Genomic DNA, 25,624 nt, shown 5'->3' on the forward strand with positions numbered 1-25,624 from the left:
ACTTGCCTGTAAAATAAAAATAAATCCTAAGATATCTACAATGTAACTATTAGTTATATTGTAGCTATCTTACGGCTAGATTTGGAGTTTTGTCGATAACGACCCGAAAAGCTAACGCCGGCTTTTTTCTGGCCGCACCATAAAAATAACTCTGGTATTGAGAGTCCACATAAAGGCTGCGTTAGGCTCCAAAAAAGGAGCGTAGAGCATTTTTAAAGCAACTTCAACTCTCGATACCAGAGTTGCTTACGCAAGCGGCCAGCCTCAAAAACGTGCTCGTGCACGATTCCCCCATAGGAAACAATGGGGCTGTGTGAGCTGAAATAAACCTAACACCTGCAAAAAAGCCGCGTTCAGCTCCTAACGCAGCCCCATTGTTTGCTATGGGGAAACACTTCCTACGTCTGCACCTAACACTCTAACATGTACCCCGAGTCTAAACACCCCTAACCTTACACTTATTAACCCCTAATCTGCCGCCCCCACTATCGCTGACCCCTGTATATTATTTTTAACCCCTAATCTGCCGCTCCGTAAACCGCCGCTACTTACATTATCCCTATGTACCCCTAATCTGCTGCCCCTAACACCGCCGACCCCTATATTATATTTATTAACCCCTAATTTGCTCCCCACAACGTCGCCTCCACCTGCCTACACTTATTAACCCCTAATCTGCCGACCGGACCTGAGCGCTACTATAATAAAGTTATTAACCCCTAATCCGCCTCACTAACCCTATAATAAATAGTATTAACCCCTAATCTGCCCTCCCTAACATCGCCGACACCTAACTTCAATTATTTACCCCTAATCTGCCGACCGGAGCTCACCGCTATTCTAATAAATGGATTACCCCTAAAGCTAAGTCTAACCCTAACACTAACACCCCCCTAAGTTAAATATAATTTTAATCTAACGAAATTAATTAACTCTTATTAAATAAATTATTCCTATTTAAAGCTAAATACTTAACTGTAAAATAAATCCTAATATAGCTACAATATAAATTATAATTACATTGTAGCTATTTTAGGATTAATATTTATTTTACAGGTAACTTTGTATTTTTTTTTTTTTTACCAGGTACAATAGCTATTAAATAGTTAAGAACTATTTAATAGTTACCTAGTTAAAATAATTACAACATTACCTGTAAAATAAATCCTAATCTAAGTTACAATTAAACCTAACACTATACTATCATTAAATTAATTAAATAAAATACCTACAATTATCTACAATTAAACCTAAAACTACACTATCAATACATTAATTAAATACAATATCTACAAATAACTACAATGAACTAAGTTACAAAAAATAAAAAAAATATCTACAGCCGATCAGCCAATAGAATGCAAGCTCAATCTGATTGGCTGATTGGATCAGCCAATCAGATTGAACTTGATTCTGATTGGCTGATTCCATCAGCCAATCAGAATATTCCTACCTTAATTCCGATTGGCTGATAGACAGCCAATCGGCTTTCGAGGGACGCCATCTTGGATGACGTCCCTTAAAGGAACCTTCATTCGGCTAGTAGGCATCGGGAGAAGAGGATGTTCCGCGTCGGATGGAAGATGATGGCTCCTGAAGAAAGAAGATTGAAGATGCCGTTGATAGAAGACTTCATCCGGATCATGGACCTCTTCAGCTCCCGCTTGGATGAAGACTTCATCCGGATCATGGACCTCTTCAGCTCCCGCTTGGATGAAGACTTCAGCCGGATCATGGACCTCTTTAGCCCCCTGCTTGGGCTTGGATCAGGACATCGGAGGAGCTCTTCAGGACGGATCGGTGAACCTGGTATGGTGAAGATAAGGTAGGAAGATCTTCAGGGGCTTAGTGTTAGGTTTATTTAAGGGGAGTTTGGGTTAGATTAGGGGTATGTGGGTGGTGGGTTGTAATGTTGGGGGGTATTGTATGTTTTTTTTACAGGCAAAAGAGCTGAACTTCTTGGGGCATGCCCCGCAAAGGGCCCTGTTCAGGGCTGGTAAGGTAAAAGAGCTTTGAACTTTAGTAATTTAGAATAGGGTAGGGAATTTTGTTATTTTGGGGGTCTTTGTTATTTTATTAGGGGGCTTAGAGTAGGTGTAATTAGTTTAAAATTGTTGTAATATTTTTCTTATGTTTGTAGATATTTTTTTATTTTTTGTAACTTAGTTCTTTTTTATTTTTTGTACTTTAGTTAGTTTATTTCATTGTAGTTATATGTAGATATTGTATTTAATTAATTTATTGATAGTGTAGTGTTAGGTTTAATTGTAGGTAATTGTAGGTATTTTATTTAATTAATTTAATGATAGTATAGTGTTAGGTTTAATTGTAACTTAGGTTAGGATTTATTTTACAGGTAATGTTGTAATTATTTTAACTAGGTAACTATTAAATAGTTCTTAACTATTTAATAGCTATTGTACCTGGTTAAAATAAATACAAAGTTACCTGTAAAATAAATATAAATCCTAAAATAGCTATAATATAATTATAATTTATATTGTAGCTATATTAGGATTTATTTTACAGGTAAGTATTTAGCTTTAAATAGGAATAATTTATTTAATAAGAGTTAATTAATTTCGTTAGATTAAAATTATATTTAATTTAGGGGGGTGTTAGTGTTAGGGTTAGACTTAGCTTTAGGGGTTAATCCATTTATTAGAATAGCGGTGAGCTCCGGTCGGCAGATTAGGGGTTAATAATTGAAGTTAGGTGTCGGCGATGTTAGGGAGGGCAGATTAGGGGTTAATACTATTTATTATAGGGTTAGTGAGGCGGATTAGGGGTTAATAACTTTATTATAGTAGCGGTGCGGTCCGCTCGGCAGATTAGGGGTTAATAAGTGTAGGCAGGTGAAGGCGATGTTGAGGGGGGCAGATTAGGGGTTAATAAATATAATATAGGGGTCGGCGGTGATAGGGGCAGCAGATTAGGGGTACATAGCTATAATGTAGGTGGCGGTGCTTTGCGGTCGGCAGATTAGGGGTTAATTATTGTAGGTAGCTGGCGGCGACGTTGTGGGGGGCAGATTAGGGGTTAATAAATATAATACAGGGGTCGGCGGTGTTAGGGGCAGCAGATTAGGGGTACATAAGTATAACGTAGGTGGAGGTCGGCAGATTAGGGGTTAAAAAAATTTAATCGAGTGGCGGCGATGTGGGGGGACCTCGGTTTAGGGGTACATAGGTAGTTTATGGGTGTTAGTGTACTTTAGAGTATAGTAGTTAAGAGCTTTATGAACCAGCGTTAGCCCAAAAAGCTCTTAACTACTGACTTTTTTCTGCGGCTGGAGTTTTGTCGTTAGATTTCTAACGCTCACTTCAGACACGACTCTAAATACCGGAGTTAGAAAGATCCCATTGAAAAGATAGGATACGCAATTGACGTAAGGGGATCTGCGGTATGGAAAAGTCGCGGCTGGAAAGTGAGCGTTAGACCCTTTTTTGAGTGACTCCAAATACCGGAGTTAGCCTAAAACCAGCGTTAGGAGCCTCTAACGCTGGTTTTCACGGCTACCGCCAAACTCTAAATCTAGGCCTTAGGGTTTATTTTATAGGTAAGTATTTAGTTTTAAATAGGAATAATTTATTTAACGATAGTAATATTTATTTAGATTTATTTAAATTATATTTAAGTTAGGAGGTGTTAGGGTTAGACTTAGGTTTAGGGGTTAATAAATTTAATATAGTGGCGGCGGTGTAGGGGGGCAGATTAGGGGTTAATAAATATAATGTAGGTGGCGGCTGTGTAGGGGAGGCAGATTAGGGGTTAATAAATATAATGTAGGTGGCAGCGGTATAGGGGGGGCAGATTAGGGGTTAATAAATATAATGTAGGTGGCGGCGGTGTAGGGGGGGCAGATTAGGGGTTAATAAATATAATGTAGGTGGCGGTGGTGTAGGGGGGGCAGATTAGGGGTTAATAAATATAATGTAGGTGGCGGCGGTGTAGGGGGGGCAGATTAGGAGTTAATAAATATAATGTAGGTGGCGGCGGTGTAGGGGGGGGTAGATTAGTGGTTAATAAATATAATGTAGGTGGCCGTGGGCTCTGGGAGCGGCGGTTTAGGGGTTAAACACTTTATTTAGTTGCGGCGGTGTCTGTGAGAGGCGGTTTAGGGGTTAATATATTTATTAGAGTGGCGGTGGGCTCCGGGAGCGGTGGTTTAGGGGGTAAAATAGTATAGTATAGTGTGGGTGTTTAGTGACAGGGTACCAATAAAGCTGTGAAAAAGCCAAAGAGCAGCGAGATCGATGACTGTTAGTTAACAACAGTCCGCTGCTCATCGCTCCGTACTTGGTGCGTGGCTTTTTGACAGCTTTTTTGATAATTTTGGAGAATGTATTCAGGTCCGCGGCAGCGATCTTAGGTGAGCGTATTGGTGCCGTCGAATGCAGTTAAGTTGACAGCTTGATAAATAGATGCCTAAGTGTCTAAATAAAGATTTTGATTGGTCATTCTTTAGGTAAACACTCTATCTGATATAAATGATTAAGATTGCCCATACAGGTTAAAAATTAAAAATGTAAAAATGTAAAATTGACATATAAGGTATTCAGAATGTTTGCACAAATTACATTCATCAATATATTCTTGGGTTATCTGTATATATCCTTGCGCTGTTCATATCTTTTGTACCTGCATTTTTGTGTATATTATGGTTGTTATTTTGCTACTAGGATTACTTCTGGATTCTGTCTTATTATGATTGCTTTTGATAATGCAAATGTAGCTTCTCATTTTTTAATTATATGCATAGGGACTGTATGTATATGTTTTAACTGTGCCTTTTTGAAATTTTGTCAATACACATTGTACGCAGTGCTTGCTTAAGATAAGAAATACCATCTTTGAATGTTATAAAATTGTCAGCATTAGATGGCGCTGTTGTACAATTAATGTGCAGTTGATTTGCACCTGTGTAATTGTTTTACACCTGTTTACTTGTATAAAGGCATTCTCTCTGCATACACAGATAGACATGACTAAGGACCTAATGTAGGTCTGAAACGCTGTTTGTTTTGTGGACCATGGCACAATAAAGGTCATTTTACTTTAAACTGCAAAGACTGGAGCACCCTTTCTTTTGGAGTTTCATTTGCTCTGCTGTAGGAGTTGGTGAGCTGTTTGCCTGAGATATGTTTTCTGATTTTGAGGTTCTATTGTTTAAAGCGACATTTGTGTTGGCTTTTTTGGGGCATTCAAAAAAACCACTGCTGTGATACCTAAATATCCAGCTAAAGGGGGCGCTATAATGAGTGGTGGCAAAGGATATGGTGACTAATCCGTACAATATTCAATACAATATTCACAATGAGGTTGTTATCATTACATACTGTATATAACATTAGTATATGACAGATGTGTACAAAATTTATATTAGTGCTTAACTACGTCCTTTAAATTCGCCAGGATCCGGATGTAGGGGAACATCCAAAGAGATTATTCACCATGAAATAAGTGCAGGTGTGCAGAGTACAGGCAGCTCCTCTCATAGAGATCCAACAAATCTGTGAAACAAATCACAAAAAAGAGGGCCCCTCCTAGTGCAATATTGCAATAAAGTGGGCAACTGGCAATTCTTGTATTAAAAAAATACTCACAAGGGTTGCAGCACCCAATGTGCTGAATGGTACAAGCTGGGGACTCACAGTGGCCCAGCAACACTGATCCAAACACTGGATAACAGAAACAGACTGGCACTCCAGATGGTGCGAGAAGAGATACAGGCTCTGTGGATTAAATCACAAAGAGGAGAGCACCTCCTAGTGCAATATTGCAAAGGTGCTGGTAAATAACAAATCTTGTATTGAAGTGATACTCACAAGGGTTGTGGCACCCAGTGTGCTAAATGGTGCAGGCTTAAAAGTTAGAGCTTCCTTACTGTGTACAGATGCCTGAGGAAACAGCTAGACAAGCTGAGAAACGCGTTGCAATATGTTACTATTATTGTTTTTATTTTGATTGGTGCTCACTACACCCATTGTTTTTATTCCATTTATAATACATTTATGCCGGTCATATTGGAACCCTGAGCCTGTATTGCCTCTCCCACTACCTGGAGTTCCTGTGTATCTCATACATCTGTCAATCAGTATTGCTTGATCACTGTAAGTCCCCAGCCTGCACCATTTAGCACACTGAGTGCTGCAACCCTTGTGAGTATCACTTCAATACAAGATTTGTTATCTACCAGCACCTTTGCAATATTGCACTTTCTGATTTAATCCACAGAGCCTGTATCTCTTCTCCCACCATCTGGAGTTCCGGTCTGTTCATGTTATCCAGTGTTTGGATCAGTGTTGCTGGGCCACTGTGAGTCCCCAGCCTGTACCATTCAGCACACTGGGTGCTTCAACCCTTGTGAGTATTTTTTTTAATACAAGAATTGTCAGTTGCCCACTTTATTGCAATATTGCACTAGGAGGCGCCCTCTTTTTTGTGATTTTTTTCACAGAATTTTTGGGGCATTCAGAATCTTAGAGTTGGTGGGACAGAATAGATGAGTGGAAGGATTTCTGTTCAGAAATTATGTGTTAGTGAAAAGTGAAGAGGTGGAGCTATGGCTTAGGAGATCCAAAACGGATCGGGGGTAGGGGTACGTTGATCCGTATACAGGCGATATCAGGGCAATGTTGCCGGGTAACAATGGTGGAGGAGTTCATGCGTATTTGGCCAGGTGCAGAGGTTCAGTTCTTGATCCATAGTGATGGGTCTATCCTCTCAAGGTTTCAATTTGTCGCAGTTTTCTGAAAGGCATTGAAAAAGCTGGGTTTCCAGGGGTCTGAGTTTGGCACACATTCGTTTCGTATCGGACAGGAACAGAGGCAGCATACTTGGGTCTGGATGTGGGTGTGATAAAAAGGATTGGGAGATGAAGATCTGAACGGTTTAGGAGATATGAGCGGCCTGAGTTGAGAGTATGAACGGTATTAGGTTCTTTAATTTGTCTTGGCAGATTCGGTGAGATGCTGGCTAGTTGGGCACTCATACATTTACTGGGCGAGAAAAGCTGCCGCAGTGAAGGAAGACGGCATTCAACTGGGGCTGTCAAGGACAAAGTTTTATTGAAATGGTTTGGGATCAGGGGTATGAAATACAAGTTGTGGGATATTTCTCCCCTCCTCAAGTATTGTTGATCCATGCAGGGGGAAATGATTTAGGATACATGTCGCAGATAGATCTGGTAGACAGGATAAAAGGGGAGTTTGGACAGATTGAAACAGCTGTTCCCGTAGGTGTTGATAATCTGGTGTAGAGTAGTGTGGAGGGTGGCTTGGGATCCAAAAAAGTTGAAGGCTTCCAGACGGAAGATAAACAGGACAATATCGGGGTATGTTAAAAGGTTGGGGGGGTTTTGGAGTCCGACACGTAGAGTTTGAGGGTGAGTCGGGGAGGTGTTTTTATTTGTGTGATGGGGTGCGCCTTAACAAAGTAGGGCTGAGCTTGTTTAATTTCACAATGAAAGAGGGTATTGAAAAGGCTTTGGCAGGTTGGGGCAGTACTCTGCCAGTGGCCGAGCTGTGATGGGGTGCTTGTTATAATCTCTAGAGGCTTACGCCTGGGAGGAATTGTGGTACCCCCTGGTAAGTTAATAGGGGAGTAGTTATTAAGGATGTGCCCTCCCCCAGGGTGGGGGTTGGGGGCTATGCAGAGGATAAGGGCAAGCACCATGGTTTGTTTTGAGTTCAAGTGTTATGTAGATTAAGATTGTATTTAATAAAATTGAGCTGCAGCCTTTTTATACCCAAGTTGGAGTGTTGTGTATTTATTAATAAGGTTAAGAATGACTTGACAATGTGGGGTCATATATATTTTTCCTGTTTTAGCCTGACCAGGCTAGAATTACAATAGCAGATCTCTTTGGTACAGATTAATTTAAAATGCTCCTTCATTTTTCACTCCTACTTGAAGATATCACATTAAACATGTACTCATTGTCAGTCCCATCATATATATGCTTAAACAATCACCAGTAATTTATAACCTAATGCGACTGAACTAGAAATGTAATGATTTGTAAATGTCAAATATTTGCATGTCAGTTTTTTTATTAATAAAAAAAGTAGTTTTGCTTCATAGAACTACATGTGTCTCAAAAACCTTTCAGACAGGATGGCTTTGGGCATGATACTGGGATATTCTGAAGGCAATCAGAATTTCTTCACCTAAACCTCAGCCCAGAATTCGGAAAGACTCTTTAACCTTTGTGGAATAGCTCATGTCAAAGCTAATGAGGATGTCTAATATTTATTTTTCTTTATTGTGTTCTTTTTACATTTTGAAATGTATATTTTGTGAATATTTTAGAGTATACTGTTTTACAGAGTGGGCATTTTCCCATTTTAATTAGTTTGTAAAGTTTTGATGGACGGTATTCTTTACAGTAGGACTCATTCTATTAAGCAAGAAGTGAACCGTAGGGCAACTCATGGATGAGACGAGGAGATGATTCAAATATATGTAAACTAGAGACGTTAGTTCCACATTTTCTTTACTGAATTTAGCTTAATGTCTCATTTATAAATAATTCCTTCTATGAACCAAACCAACTTTCTACAACTTAATTAACAACCTGTATTGTTTACAAGACTAACCTGCACACTTTATATATAGGAACGTGTTTTAAGAAGTCTGTGTTGGCTCAGTTAATTGTGCCTGATGTACCTGTTTAAACTCATGAATCACTGATTTTAACTCAGTCTTTCTTTCTATCAAGCTATTCATCAGCAGCCAGTTATTTGTTATATTCTGAAAAATTGGGAGAAAAGCCCTTTACATATAATACCATTTTTGTATTTGGAACATACAGTAGATAACAGTATGAGCACCCCCATTTGGCCAATGTATTCTGCTCAACAGATGCTCCTCTCTGCCTTTTCCTAGAGGAGCCTTGCATTTGTATTTAGAGTATTGTATCACTATAGAAACAGACATGTACCATTGTAATGTATATTTACTGTCACACAAGAATTAAGCTAGGGAAAAGATTTAAAGGTGGCAAGATGCCAACATGTTGAGGCGTGACATCACACTCTGAACCTCCCATAAGAAATTGACTTTGAAATCAGTTTATATAATGTCATTGGGGTAGATTTATTAAAAGTCGAGCGGACATGATTTGCTGTAGCAAATCATGTCCGCTTGCAGTCCATTCTTCACAATGAAAATTGCCTAGTTCTATCTCCCAGTCTTAAAGGGACATTAAAGTATTTTTTAAGGCATCTGAGATTATTAAAGAATAACAAATAAATGTTTTACAAGCATTTCAAACTGTCCTTATCTTATGATTTCAATTACATAAAAAGAAAAATACATTTTGAAAATGCAATGCTATTTTCACAATCCATTATTAAACCTTTTGTAGGAGAAATAATTTGTGAGTTTAATGCTCCCTAAGTAGCTGGCAAGGTCCAATATTACCAAGTCCTATCTTCTGTTATAAAGTTGCTGACCTGGAGTGGTATTCATTTTCCATCAGCCTCCCACAAACTAACACCTAGATTACGAGTCTTGCGTTAGCCTTAAAAAGCAGCGTTGAGAGGTCCCGACGCTGCTTTTTTCCTAATGCTGGTATTACGAGTCCTGCAGGTACAGGCCAGACTCAGAAATACCGCAAATCCACTTACGTCAATTGCATATCCTCTTTTTTCAATGGGACTTGCATAACGCCGGTCTTCAAAAAAGTGAGCGGTACAGCCTCTCCTATCAAGACTGATACCGCATTTAAAAGTCAGTAGTTAAAAGTTTTTTGGGCTAACACCGTAGCATAAAACTCTTAACTAAAGTGCTAAAAAGTACACTAACACCCATAAACTACCTATTAACCCCTAAACCGAGCCCCCCCCCCCCACATCGCAAGCAATAAAAAAAAATGAACCCCTAATCTGCTGAACCGGACATCGCCGCCACTATAAAAATATATTAACCCTTAAACCGCCGCCCTCCCGCATCGCAAACACTAGTTAAATTTTATTAACCCCTAATCTGCCATTCCTAACATCGCCGACACCTACCTACATTTATTAACCCCTAGTCTGCCGCCCCCAACTTCGCCGCAACTATATTATATATATTAAATGTATTAACCCCTAAACCTAAGTCTAACCATAACCCTAACACCCCCTAACTTAAATATAATTTAAATAAATCGAATTAAAATTACTACAATTCACTAAATTATTCCTATTTAAAACTAAATACTTACCTATAAAATAAACCCTAAGCTAGCTACAATATAACTAATAGTTACATTGTAGCTAGCTTAGGGTTTATTTTAATTTTACAGGCAAGTTTGTATTTATTTTAACTTGGTAGAATAGTTACTAAATAGTTATTAACTATTTAATAGCTACCTAGTTAAAATAAATTCAAATTTACCTGTAAAATAAATCCTAACCTAAGTTACAATTACACCTAACACTAAACTATAATTAAATTAATTACGTAAACTAAATACAATTAAATACAATTTAAAAAAATGATATAAAGTACGAAAACAAACAAACACTAAATTACAGAAAATAATAAAATAATTACAAGTTTTTTAAACTAATTACACCTAATCTAATCCCCCTAATAAAATAAAAAGCCCCCCAAAATAATAAAAAGCACTACCCTATACTAAATTACAAATAGCCCTTAAAAGGGCCTTTTGCGGGGCATTGCCCCAAAGTAATCAGCTCTATTACCTGTAAAAAAAGTACAATACCCCCCCAACATTAAAACCCACCACCCACACACCCAACCCTACTCTAAAACCCACCCAATCCCCCCTTAATAAAACCTAACACTAACCCCTTGAAGATCACCCTACCTTGAGAAGTCTTCACCCAGCCGGGCCGAAGTCCTCAACGAAGCCGGGCAAAGTGGTCCTCCAGACGGGCAGAATTCTTCATCGAAGCCGGCCAGAAGAGGTCCTCCAGACGGGCAGAAGTCTTCATCCAGGTGGCATCTTCTATCTTCATCCATCCGTTGCGGAACGGCTCCATCTTCAAGAAATCGGACGCGGAGCATCCTCTTCCAACGAAGTCCAACTGAAGAATGAAGGTTCCTTTAAATGACGTCATCCAAGATGGCGTCCCTTCAATTCCGATTGGCTGATAGAATTCTATCAGCCAAACGGAATTAAGGTAGAAAAAATCCTATTGGCTGATGCAATCAGCCAGGATTGAGCTTGCATTCTATTGGCTGATGCAGGATTATCATGGGTTAGAAATTTTTCCTCTGTCTCCTGTCAGGTTAAATAACACATTACTCTAGCTAGTTACTAATATTTTCTACTTTAGATCATCATTTCTCTTCTAGAAGACACCCCATTTTATGCCTCTAACTTTGCACTCACTACACAATCTTTTGCTTCTCTGATGTATTAAAGGGAGATACAAGTGTAAAAAAATGTTCTAATGTTTTTAAAAACTTTGGCCTAGATTACTAGTAGAGCATAAATATGGTAGTATTAAGGTGCACTAACATTGCTAGAGTGCAGTCCAACCGTAGTACTTCTTTTTTTTAAATATTACAAGTTTAAAGAAAAATTTTAGCTCTTGAGTGAAAGCATTTGACACGTTAACATCTGGAGGTTGGATAGCACTGAAATCACTCACATGGTAGACTCCTATGGGGAATGCTGAAAAACGGAGGTCCTCGCTATCTTTTGAGCGCTAAGACGAATGTGCGCTTAAAAAAAAGTAAGAAAGTTCTTCAAAGTTTTATTTTAAGCTTTTGAGTAGGTTAATATAAAACGCCCACTTAAAAATACATAATAAAATAAGGATTTATCTATACTATAATTGCGTTTGTAATGTCCGTCGGCAGTTGCGCACGCATCCTCAATGGAATGTTGGCAGCGCGAGGCCAAAATAATTCACCTGGATGCATCCAAAGGTGTATTCTTTCACCACCCTGCCATTTTCAGAATCCACCGGAATGCAGGGAAGGCAAATGGAGCATTACAAAAGCAAAAACTAACTGCCCGCATCAAGTATTTTTAAAATAACTACTAACTTTCCGCATCAAGTATTAAGAAAATGTTTTTTTAAAGAAAAAACGAACTGCCTGCATCAAGTATTAAGAAAAAAAAAAAATTATCTCCCGCAATAAGTTTTTTGGGGAAAAAAAAACGCCTGCATCAAGTATTAAAAAAAACCTAATCGCCCGCACTGTTTTAATAAAAATAAAAAAATTAAAATTATTATCCCCTAAACCGCCATCCACCACCAACGCAGTCAACTAATTTAATTATTAACTCCTACACCGCCAACCCTACAAAGCAAATAGTCAGCCAGAATACGAGTTTTGCGTTATGGCTGGCTCGCTAATAACTTGTATGTTATTTTCACCGCTCACCTTTCATAGCGCTGCTATTACAGGTTTGCAAAAAAATGGCTTGTGTAAGTGATATGGTTGAGCTCCATGCTTCACCCAAATACAAGAGGTGTTTTGACGTGCTTGTGCACGATTTCCCCATAGACATCAATGGGGAGAGCCAGCTAAAAAAAAGCCTAACACCTGCAATCGCGGAGCGTAAAGCTCCGTAACGCAGCCCGAGTGATGTCTATGGGGAAAAAATGTACGTTTAAACCCTAACATAAACCCTGAGTCTAAAAACCCCTAATCTGCTGCCCCTGACATCGCCGACACCTACATTACACTTATTAACCCCTAATCTGCTGCCCCCAATGTCGCCACCACCTACCTACACTTATTAACCCCTAATCTGCCATCCCCAATGTCGCTGCTGCCACTATACTAAAGTTATTAACCCCTAAACCTCTGGCCTCCCACATCACTAACACTAAATAAATATATTAACCCCTAACGTAACCCTTACCCTAAGTATAACCCTAACGTAATTCTAACCCTAACACCCCTAACTTTAACATAATTAAATAATTCTAAATAAAACTTACTATTAATAGCTAAATTATTCCTATTTGAAAATAAATACTTACCTGTAAAATAAACTTTTATGAAATGCCCAACCCCTAATCTAAAAATAAAAACCCACCCAAAACAAAAACAAAAATTACACAAAATAACAAATGAATTATCCAAAATAATAAAAAGATTTCTATTCTAATACCCATTTTTTTTTAAAAAAAAACCCAAAATAAAAGAAACCTAATCTAGAATAAACTACCAATAGCCCTTAAAAGGGCCTTTTGTAGGGAATTGCCCTAAAGAAATAAGCTCTTTATATGAAAAACATACAAAGACCCACTAACATTACAAACTCCCACCCCCCAAACCCAGAAACTATATAAAACTATCTAAAAAAACCTAATCTACCCATTGCCCTGAAAAGGGCATTTGTATGGGCATTGCCTTGAAAAGGGCATTCAGCTCTTTTGCTGCCCTGAAAAGGGCATTCAGCTCGACCTCTCGCTGACTTGATGTCCGGACTTCAGGAACTGTAAGTGGATATTTGGGGTTAGTGTTAGGATTTTTTAAACTTTTTTAGGGGATTTTATTTTTAGTTTAGGATTTGGGCTTTTCTTAAAATAGCTAAATGCCCTTTTCATGGCAATGCAAAAGAGCTAAATGCCCTTTTAAGGGAAATGCCCATACAAATACCCTTTTCAGGGCAATGGGTAGATTAGGTTTTTGTTAGCGTTACTTTTTTATTTTGGGGGGTTGATGGGTGATGGGTTTTACTGATGGGGGGTCTTTTACAGGTAAAAGAGCTGTTTAACTTAGGGCATTGTCCTACAAAAGACCCTTTTAAGGGCTATTGGTAGTTTATTGTAGGTTAGGGTTAGTGTTTGTTATTTTTTGTAATTTAGTATTTTTTATTTTTTGTAAATAGATATTTTGTAATTTTTATAGTAGTGTTAGGATTTCTTTAATTGTTAGTTTAATTTTAGTTTAATAGTTATATTAGTTTAATTGTTAGTTTAAACTTAGTTTTTTTTTTATTTGACAGGTAATTTTTAATTTAATTAAGATAGGGAAATTGTAATTTTAATATAAAGTTAATAGGTTTATAATAGTGGTGGCAGTGGCGGGGAGCAGCGGAATAGGGGTTAATATCTTTATTATAGACTGGGCAATGTTGGGGTGCGGGGAAAAAGTAAAATGAAAAGCATGTGTCTTTCAATGTATTTACTGTAAATATTTCACATTTCAATGACATTTACATAGGGGGTTAAGTTCTAACTATTTTAAATAGTTATTCCTATACATATATATGTATATATCAATGTCTATATATATATAGGGATAGGGATATATAGGGATAGTAAACCCAAAAACTTTTTAAATCTTTATTAAAACTTCATTATGTATGTGACATATTTCAAATAAGTACCTGTTAAATTTTTTCACTCGTTTTCTACTTATTCTAAATCAAATATCTTTATATTGCCAAGCCCATTTTTATCACATTATGTGGACCCTATAATGATGTTCTACCTAGGTAGAAACATCATGGCGGTCCGCATGCGCATATAATTATTTTAATAGTAACGCATGCGCATTTTGGCCCCTCAGTCCTAGCATGACCGTCACTATTCTGGCACAGGAAGCAGGGCGGACTTCATGATAGTGACATCAACGTTGGTGGGAGTGGTGCACCAGAGCGCTGAAGATTCACAGGAAACACAAGCACATTGGGGAATCATCTGCAAAGATTAAAAGCAATAGCAAATTCAGATGCAACTAAAGTTAATTATTAACATCTGAATTTGCTATTGCTTTTAATCTTTGCAGCTCCTGCAATTAATCTGAGTGTTGTAAGAACAAAACAACTTGCTCGTTAGTCTAGGGGTTAAAAATAATTGCTGTTTAGTCACTCTTATAAGTCACTGCCTTATAAGAAAATAAATGTTCGTTTTTCTAGGGGTTAAAAAAATGATAGTCTAGGGGTAACGTCCTTTTACTAAGATCAAATCAACTTGCTCGTTAGCCTAGGGGTACTTATTATACTTACCTCTAGTAAAGTAACACAGATGATTCCCTAATGTGCTTGTATTCCGTGAATCTTCAGCGCTGAGCGCTCTGGTGCGCCACTCCCACCAACGTTGATGTCACTATCATGAAGTCCGCCCTGCTTCCTGTGCCAGAATAGTGACGGTCATGCTAGGACTGAGGGGCCAAAATGCGCATGCGTTACTGTTAAAGATCTTAGATGAAGAATAATTAGAAAACGAGTGAAAAAATTTAACAGGTACTTATTTGAAATATGTCACATAAATAATGAAGTTTTAATAAAGATTTAAAAAGTTTTTGGGTTTACTATCCCTTTAATGCGAGAACGGAAGAGCATATTTTCACTTCACTTGTAATCTAGCCCCATTTGTGGTCAAGATTAACTCAAATCTGCATTCCTGGAACACCCCTAATCCACTGTATATGAGAATATGGTTAAAGGGACAGTCTAATCAAAAGTAAACTTTCATGATCCAAACTTTCCAATTTACTTTTATCATCAATTTTGCTTTGTATCTCTAGGTATTCTTAGTTAAAAGCTACACCTCGGTAGGCTCAAATGCTAATTTCTTATCTGAATTCATTTTGACAATTTTTTCACAACTAAAGGGCATTAGTTCATGTGTGCTATATAGATAACATTGTGCTCACACCGTGGAGTTTCCTAGGAGTCAGCACTGATTGGCTAAAATGCAAGTGTGTCAAAAGAACTGAAATAAGGGGGCAGTCTGCAGAGGTTTAGATACAAGATAATCACAGAGGTAAAAAGTATATTAATATAACCATGTTGGTTATGCAAAACTAGGGAATGGTAAATAAAGGGATAATAATATATCTTTTTAAACAATAAAACAAATTCTGGTGTAGACTGCCCCTTTAATAATTGGAGCATACACATAGAGCTATGCTTTTTATATGCTCACCTGCATCTCAATTGGTAGAGGAACAAGATTTATTTTAACATAATAAAGTATGTTACTGTTAAACTATCCTTATAACTGTATTTAACATTATCTGGCATATAGTTTTTGTGTCTAAATTGTTACTGGAAAGTGTTAAATAGCAGAATGTGACTAAATTGGCATAAAGTAGAATAATATTCAAGATATTAAGATAAGCAAGTTCATACTTCCGTAATCTAATGACAAAATATATTTTTTTTCTATAAAAGTTTAAGAAATGTTTTATTTTTTACGTATTATATACAAAAATGTAAAAATCTATTGTATATTTGGTTGTTAATATCTTAATTTCTCTTTCGCACAGCAGACAAAGAGATAATAGATAGATATAAGAAATATTTGCTGTTTATAAATACAATTAATTTTAGCTGAAGTAGCTAATGAACAAGAAGAAATCTTTTATTGACTGTTAAGATTGCAAGAAAGTAAGTTATTAAGTCTTATCCGTAGAGGGTATCGACAAAATCATTATGTAGAAATCTCTTTCCAGCATCTGACGGTATGTGTTCAGGTTGAAACATCACATGAACAAAGAATAACAAAAAAACCTAAGTGCCATTTGAAAAGACAAGTGGTATATCAATTATGGTAGATTAAATGGCATAGAATAAGCATTGAGCCAAACCAATGAGCCTCTAAGCGGAATAAATACTCTGCATGCGTTCCTTACATGAAACCAACAATGTGAGAATCAGATGAACACAAAACCCTTTTGTTATGCTGTCTGTTGTATGGATTTACTCATTCTTCAAGTGCATTAAGGTACAGAAAAAAAAATCATCAGATAACACAATGTTCTTTTAGAATTTGTAAGATTACGTTGAGATTCTTAAGTAGAGGAAAAAGCATCACTTAGTTATATTAAGAACAATTATCAAATTAATGTACTCAAAACTGTTGACATATTTCAGTGATGTCTGAGCACTTGGACTTGTTTTTGTTTTGATCTCTCTCTTTATATCTGTAATATAAGTTCCTAGTGTCATTTAGGTCAACCAAATTTTGACAAAATTATTTGTTAATCAATGGGACATTTGCTGATCAGCAACTTAGATTTAAATAAAGTTAAAGTATAAGATAGAGCTACTGGTAAAATGTGACAGCACAAAAAAGATCTTTTTTTTTATGTTTGTTTTGTTTTTATGCAGCAAGGATTGGCCAAGAACAAAATTGAAGCTTACGTACTTGTTGACTAAATCAATCAACACACAATGACATTGCTGGATAGTTATAAAATAGTGTAAATTGGAAATGAATTGTTTCCCTCCTGAATAGTGTAAAATTGAATTATTGAACCCTTTCTCAGCTGCAGAAAAACATATTTTCCGCCTTTACCGTAATTTGTTTGATTGTTAAAGGAGCCTCTCATTTTTCATTTTGAAACAAGTGCAATATATGTAGAAAATGGATGTATACAGCATTTAAAGGTACAGTGTACTTGATTGTTTTATTGTTTAAAAAGACAGATAATTCTTTACTACCTATTAGCCAGCATTACATAACCAACATTGTTATAATAATATACTTTATAACCTTTAGATCTCTGCCTGTTTCTATGCGCCGGCATGCTGCTTCTTATCTCAGTGCATTTCATTAGCTTTTCAAAGCCAGACAGTGCTAGTTCATGTGTGCCATATAGATAACATTAAATTCACTCCCATGCACTACATTCAGACAATGCTAATTCCTGTGTGCCATGTAGATAACATTATGCTCACTCCTTTGGAGTTATTTACGAGTCAGCACTGATTGGCTAAAATAACTGAAATCTGCAGAGGCTTAGGTACAAGGTAATCACAATGGTAAACAATGTATTAATTTAACTGTGTGAGTTATGCAAAACCAGGGAATGGGTAATAAAGGGATTATCTATCTTTTTAACCAATAAAAAAAATCAAGTAGTCCTTTTAATATTTTATGTTTGTCTCAAATTTAAATGGGCATAAAAGTATAAAGATGCAGAGAATTACCAACTGACCTCTTTAATGGGTTAAAATAAAAATATGACTTTAAAGAGAGATAGTTAAAGGAGGAAAAACAATATGATGGTGAGAAGAAACCATGTCACTGTAATTGTATTTAGCAGTTTAATGCCCCTTTAAATAAATAGTTAAAGGGATATGACACCCAAAAAGTATCTTTTGTGATTCAGACAGAGCATACCCTTTTAAAACAGTTTCCAATTTCTTTCTATTATCCAATTTTCTTACGGCTAGATTTAGAGTTTGGCAGCCAAAGGGGTGCGTTAGCTACGCATGCTTTTTTTCTCCCGCACCTTTTAAATACCGCTGGTATTTAGAGTTCACAGAATGGCTGGGTTTTCAGTGCGTTAGGCTCCAAAAAGGGAGGGTAGAGCATAATTTAACGCCACTGCAACTCTAGATACCAGCTGTGCTTACGGATGCGGCCTGCTTCAAAAACGTGCTTGTGCACGATATCCCCATAGAAAACAATGGGGCAGTTTGAGCTGAAAAAAAACCTAACACCTGCAAAAAAGCAGCGTTCAGCTCTTAACGCAGCCCCATTGTTTTCTATGGGGAAACACTTCCTACGTCTGCACCTAACACTCTAACATGTACCCCGAGTCTAAACAGCCGATCGGAACAGCCAATAGAATGCGAGCTCAATCTGATTGGCTGATTGGATCAGCCAATCGGATTGAACTTGATTCTGATTGGCTGATTCCATCAGCCAATCAGAATATTCCTACCTTAATTCCGATTGGCTGATAGAATCCTATCAGCCAATCGGAATTCGAGGGACGCCATCTTGGATGACGTCCCTTAAAGGAACCGTCATTCTTCAGTTGGACCTCGCCGGATGAAGATGGGTCCGCGGTGGATGTCTTCAGGATGGAGCCGGTCGTCATCGGATGAAGATAGAAGATGCCGCTTGGATCAAGATAGTTGCCGGTCCGGATCGCCTCTTCTTCCCGGATAGGATGAAGACTTTGGAGCCTCTTCTGGACCTCTTCAGCCACCGGATGATGGATCGCCAGCCCCCGCTTGGGTTGGATGAAGATTTTGGATCCAGGACGGATCGGTGATACCTGGTGAGGTGAAGACAAGGTAGGATGATCTTCAGGGGCTTAGTGTTAGGTTTATTTAAGGGGGGTTTGGGTTAGATTAGGGGTATGTGGGTGGTGGGTTGTAATGTTGGGGGGAGTATTGTATGTTTTTTTTTTACAGGCAAAAGAGCTGAACTTCTTGGGGCATGCCCCGCAAAGGGCCCTGTTCAGGGCTGGTAAGGTAAAAGAGCTTTGAACTTTATTAATTTAGAATAGGGTAGGGCATTTTTTATTTTGGGGGTCTTTGTTATTTTATTAGGGGGCTTAGAGTAGGTGTAATTAGTTTAAAATTGTTGTAATATTTTTCTTATGTTTGTAAATATTTTTTTATTTTTTGTAACTTAGTTCTTTTTTATTTTTTGTACTTTAGTTAGTTTATTTCATTGTAGTTATTTGTAGATATTGTATTTAATTAATGTATTGATAGTGTAGTGTTAGGTTTAATTGTAGGTAATTATAGGTATTTTATTTAATTAATTTAATGATAGTATAGTGTTAGGTTTAATTGTAACTTAGGTTAGGATTTATTTTACAGGTAATTTTGTAATTATTTTAACTAGATAGCTATTAAATAGTTCTTATCTATTTAATAGCCATTGTACATGGTTAAAATAATTACAAAGTTGCCTGTAAAATAAATATTAATCCTAAAATAGCTACAATGTAATTATAATTTATATTGTAGCTATATTAGGATTTATTTTACAGGTAAGTATTTATCTTTAAATAGGAATAATTTATTTAATAAGAGTTAATTAATTTCGTTAGATTAAAATTATATTTAATTTAGGGGGGTGTTAGTGTTAGGGTTAGACTTAGCTTTAGGGGTTAATACATTTATTAGAATAGCGGTGAGCTCCAGTCGGCAGATTAGGGGTTAATAATTGAAGTTAGGTGTCGGTGATGTTAGGGAGAGCAGATTAGGGGTTAATACTATTTATTATAGGGTTAGTAACTTTATTATAGTAGCGGTAGCGGTGCGGTCCGCTCGGCAGATTAGGGGTTAATAAGTGTAGGCAGGTGGAGGCGACATTAAGGGGGGCAGATTAGAGGTTAATAAATATAATATAGGGGTCGGCGGTGTTAGGGGCAGCAGATTAGGGGTACATAGCTATAATGTAGGTGGCGGCGCTTTGCGGTCGGCAGATTAGGGGTTAATTATTGTAGGTACCTGGTGGCGACGTTGTGGGGGGCAGATTAGGGGTTAATCAATATAATACAGGGGTCGGCGGTGTTAGGGGCAGCAGATTAGGGGTACATAAGTATAACGTAGGTGGCGGTCGGCAGATTAGGGGTTAAAAAAATTTAATCGAGTGGCGGCGATGTGGGGGGACCTCGGTTTTGGGGTACATAGGTAGTTTATGGGTGTTAGTGTACTTTAGAGTACAGTAGTTAAGAGCTTTATGAACCGGCGTTAGCCCAGAAAGCTCTTAACTACGGACTTTTTTCTGCGGCTGGAGTTTTGTCGTTAGATTTCTAACGCTCACTTCAGCCACGACTCTAAATACCGGAGTTAGAAAAATCCCATTGAAAAGATAGGATACGCAATTTACGTAAGGGGATCTGCGGTATGGAAAAGTCGCGGCTGAAAAGTGAGCGTTAGACCCTTTTTTGAGTGACTCCAAATACCGGAGTTAGCCTAAAACCAGCGTTAGGAGCCTCTAACGCTGGTTTTCACGGCTACCGCCAAACTCCAAATCTAGGCCCTAGTTAGCTCTTTTTATAGCTATGAAATCATTACCTACTGCCAGTGAAACAGCTAAAGCCTTCCTCAACCATATTGTTCGATTACATGGTTTACCACGCTCCATTATTACAGAACGTGGATCTCAGTTCACTTCCAATTTCTGGAAAGACCTCTGTAAATCACTCACCATTTATCCCAGATTATCGACCTTTTACCATCCCCAGACGAATGGACTCACTGAGAGAGTAAATGGTATACTCGAGCAATACCTCAGATGATATGTTTCACATCTACAGGATGACTGGTTGGAACATCTCCCGTTAGCCGAATTCTCATATAATAATTCGGTCTCTAGCTCCACTAAGATGACACAATTTTATGCCACCTACGGATATCATCCACAATCTATTCGAATTATACAAACCACCACTAACACTCCTCCAGCTACTTCCTATCTCACCAACTTACCGAATAGTTTGATCCTTCTAAAAGAACATCTACGGAAAGCTAAGGCCGAACAACAATATTATTACAACACTAAACATAGACCAACTCCTGATTATAAATTGGGCGACCTGGTTTGGCTTTCCACAAAGCATCTGAAACTCTCTATACCATCTAGAAAGTTAGGTAGTCAGTTTGTCGGACCTTTTGCGATTAAACATATTCTCAACCCTTCAGCTGTTGTTTTGGATCTCCCACCTAAATATGGCTTACATCCGTCATTTCATGTCTCTCTCCTGAAGCCTTATAGGACTAGCATTTAGTTCACTTGTAGGAAGGTTCCTCCACCTCCCGTGGTTCTTGACGATTATGAGGAATACGAAGTCGAATGTATACTCAACTCCCGGATACTATGCAGAAGATTGGAGTACCTGGTACGCTGGAAGGGCTATGGTCAGGAGGAGGATTCTTGGGTTCCTCATTCTCAGGTACATACCCCTTTAAGGGTAGCTGCGTTCCACAGGCGTTATCCACAAAAGCCTTCTTTGGCATCTTTGGAGCTGATGCCTTGATGGGGGGATCTGTAATGTCCCTTTAACTGGAGCTCCACCCCTATAGCCTTTATAACCTCATATCCCCTTCTGCTCTTTGCTTGATTATTTTGTTGTTTTGAGTATCGCTACCACTACTCAGTTATATGACGAGTCAAGTCTTAAATTTCTTGTGAGCTGTTAATGTGCTCTATTTTCCTTTGAAGTCTTGCTACTTGTAGACATTTCTTGTCTACACTTACCTTTTTGGCCGATACCTTTGATTGCTCCTGTTACTCCGTTCATCACCATAGGATCAAGGGTTCCGGAACTACTTACCTGTCATATTCATCCGCCTGTTCCGTTCACGCTGAGGATCTCACACGCAGCCTCTTGTTCCACGCTGGATGTACACGCTGAGGATCTCACTGGCAGCCTCTTGTCCCACACTGGATATCCGTTGCTCAGGGTCTCTACACCGGAACCTCCTGCATTCTACTAACTAGCTTCACGCTAGATCTACTGGTCACACAAGTACTCTACTATAGAATATAAACTGTATTGCTGTTCTTTTTATGGCTCTATACTCAACTCAGCTCCTTGCTTGCTAATGTGCATTGACTGTACTTCTTACCGCACAACTGTCTGAGCCTACTTAACTGCTTGCTTAATCTGCTTGTGCTGCATCAACTATCCCATCTCTATTATTGTTGAGCTACATGTATCCACTATCTATTAATTATATATTGGCATACTACTCCTAAATCTTCTAAGGAGTCTTTAGCTAACTCTCCTAACAATCGAATCATTTCCTGTTGCACTTGTTTGTATATATATATATATATATATTCCTATTGCTGGAACTTAACTACTGAAGCGCTGTGTTTATTTTGACCCATTTGTTACAGACTCATAACATTTGGTGTCCTAACCTTACAGCTACACACAATCTGTTTACCATTATATGCTATTTGAAAACAGAACATTACACTAGGTGATAACATGATGCCAAGTGTCAAGTTTTTAGAATAGACAAAATCACAACCTTGTCCAATAATTTGTTTGAGAATATAAAAAAATGAGGAGATATTCGTAATGATCTTACAAATCTGAAAAAAGGATTATTAAAGTAAGTTTGTTTTATTGCATCTAAAAAAGGTTTATAACCGTTTTGCTGACAAAAATCACTTTTGTATGCATAATAGATTCTGTTTGTGTATAATTTCACTTTCTACAACATCAAAACTATATGCACTCCAGGGAGTCCATGAAACGAATATTCAAATAGCGCAAGCACCAATACACACTAAAAATACCAAATTTATTGACAAACCTTTAAAGGGACAGTAAAAACCTGTTAATTACAAGTTCTTTTTTCTTGCTCTTGAAAGAAATATCATCCGAGTCTAAATATTTTAAAACAAAGTAATAGAATTTTTATGGATTTTTTTTCCCAATAGTCAAACTCCACATAGCCAACTATCCGACTAGCTAGGGTCATAATATTAGAATAAATTGAATTATTAACTGATAAAACCTATTAGCAAAATACATGTAGCAGGGTTAGCTTTGAACCCCCAGCAGGGTGCATTTCAAATTCTGACAATTAGAAACCTTTACATTTTCAGAACTAAGTTATATATAAATCTCAGTGTGTTTACTGCCCCTCCAACAAAGATTAATGAAAAAACATTATGCAAAACAGCTTGATTATTTAAGCAGCACTAGAATTATGGACACACCTTTTGAGTGTTTAGAATTATAATATCCCTTTACTCTAGGGGGCGGATTAAAAAAGCAGCAATCTGGAAACTGATGTTAAGAAGATGCGAACCGCTCCTTAACTCCGGACTACAATCATCCCATTCAGATACCATTCAGATGATTGACACCCCCTGCTAGCGGCCGATTGACAGGGAATGTGCAGGGGGCCGCATTGCCAAGTACATGTTTGTACAATGTTAAATGCCTACAGCATATGCTGTCGGCATTTAGCGTTGCAGGGCGGACATGATTCGTTACAGCGAATCATGTCCGCCCAGGGTGTAATAAATTAATACACATACTAGTGCAAAAACAAATGATGATGAAACAAAAACAAGAAAAACAAATACACACAAAGAAGGCTGAAATCAGGACAATTTACAAACACCCAGTGCTGATCTTGTGGGATCACACAGCCACTGACTTGCACATCTGCTCTATGCATGTTCTAGATGCACAGTATATACATAAATCATACAACACAGACAATAACACAGACAGCTTCTCGGTGCAGTCATTGTCATAGATGCAAAGTACCGTCCACCAGTCCAGCCTACTCTGAAATCTTTGTTCCTGTGTTTATTGTTAATTTACAATGTGCTTCCACAAAAACAAATTCACGTCATTTTATTACTTATTTCCTTGTCTCTCTTCTCCAATTCCTTAAACGGTAGTCAGGTCTGTACAACACTGCATTACCCTTTCAAGTTGGTGTTGCTTTGTGATTTTACACATTATGGATCCGCTGTTCTTTAGATGTAACTTTATGATTTCCTCAGAGTGTAGGGACACTAAGGCCCCGATAATAATAAAGCTCTCTGGGCACGTGAGATTCTATAAGAATGCTCGCCAGTACTGCTATTTCCCTGGTGGAATGATCTAAATCCACTTTTTACCCTGAAATCAGGGTGTGCTACATTTTCATATGGGGAGGAGGTGCATACATTACAAAAGTGCACAATGAAATACATATTTTAAAAATCATACAAAACAAATAATGTAACTATTTACACAAAGATACGCAGGAAAATAATGTTATTGTTAAGGTGCATCAAAAATTGTAGCAAAATTCTTCACCCAAAATCATATTTTATAAAAAATGTAAAATTTGTATGTAAATTACACTGTAATAAATTGTATTAAATATGCATCGTAATGTAAGTACACTGGATGTGCAAACATCACTTAGAAATTGGTACTATATACTATAATTGTTGTTTTTTTCGTAAAATGGGTTGAACATGAGCGTTCCATGGACGTATATGAAATTGTCCCAGCGTAATTCTGTAATACTTTTCATACTACAGATCTCACATTTTTTTCTCTACAACTAAAAGTTGTTGAGCTTTTCTCAAAACACTAAAAATATTTATAACCCTAATAGAAACAAAGAAAAATAGAGATATGCGCTAGAGCTAAACCCCTAAAGCAGTGGTAAAAACTCTAAGCCCCTAGAGTATATGTGAACAGAAAAAAGTAAGTTTCAAAAACTGAAATTTACTAATTACCACTGCGCCCCTCAATGTGTTAAAAGCACAACACAGTCTCCCTATAAAGCAATCGCAAACGCTAACTAAAGTCACATGTGATAGCCTGGTGTAGACTTTAGTGACTTAATTACACCAAAATATTTAAGTTAAATACTTCTTTTAAAATACAAATAGCTAATAGAGCAATGCGTTTAATAAATAATAGAGCTTGAGAAAGGCCTGTAACACGTTATATTAGCTATTTAGTTAGCGTTTACGATTGCTTTATAGGGAGACTGTGTTGTGCTTTTAACACCATTATCTTATGTTCGCCACACACGCTATTATACTGGACTTTCTGTTGTGTGATGTCGTCTGGCGTTTGGAACAGCTGCACCAGAGGACAACACGAGGAATGCCTTGGTCTCACAGCAGGATTACATACTGCACATAGTTCCAGGATATCACCGTTTCGTTACTTATCCCATCCTGTGAGTAGTTCCATTTGTGTGCCCTGTCCGCTGTCCGTTTTTACTTCACCAGAAAAGTCTGTTTTCATCCTCCACAGATCATCTGGGACACAGACTTATGTTTGGAAGGACGCCATCGTTGTCTCATTTCAGACAGATTGATACTGTGTAGCACTACTGGTTGTATATTTTACAGATACATTGTAATCTATATTGATACATTGTGAATTTGTTTAGATATACCATGTATAATAATTAAATATTTGTATTTTATTTATATACCTTTACTTTGTTTATCCT

This window comes from Bombina bombina, chromosome 2 (genome assembly GCF_027579735.1).
Source record: "Bombina bombina isolate aBomBom1 chromosome 2, aBomBom1.pri, whole genome shotgun sequence".
Classification (NCBI taxonomy): Eukaryota; Metazoa; Chordata; class Amphibia; order Anura; family Bombinatoridae; genus Bombina; species Bombina bombina.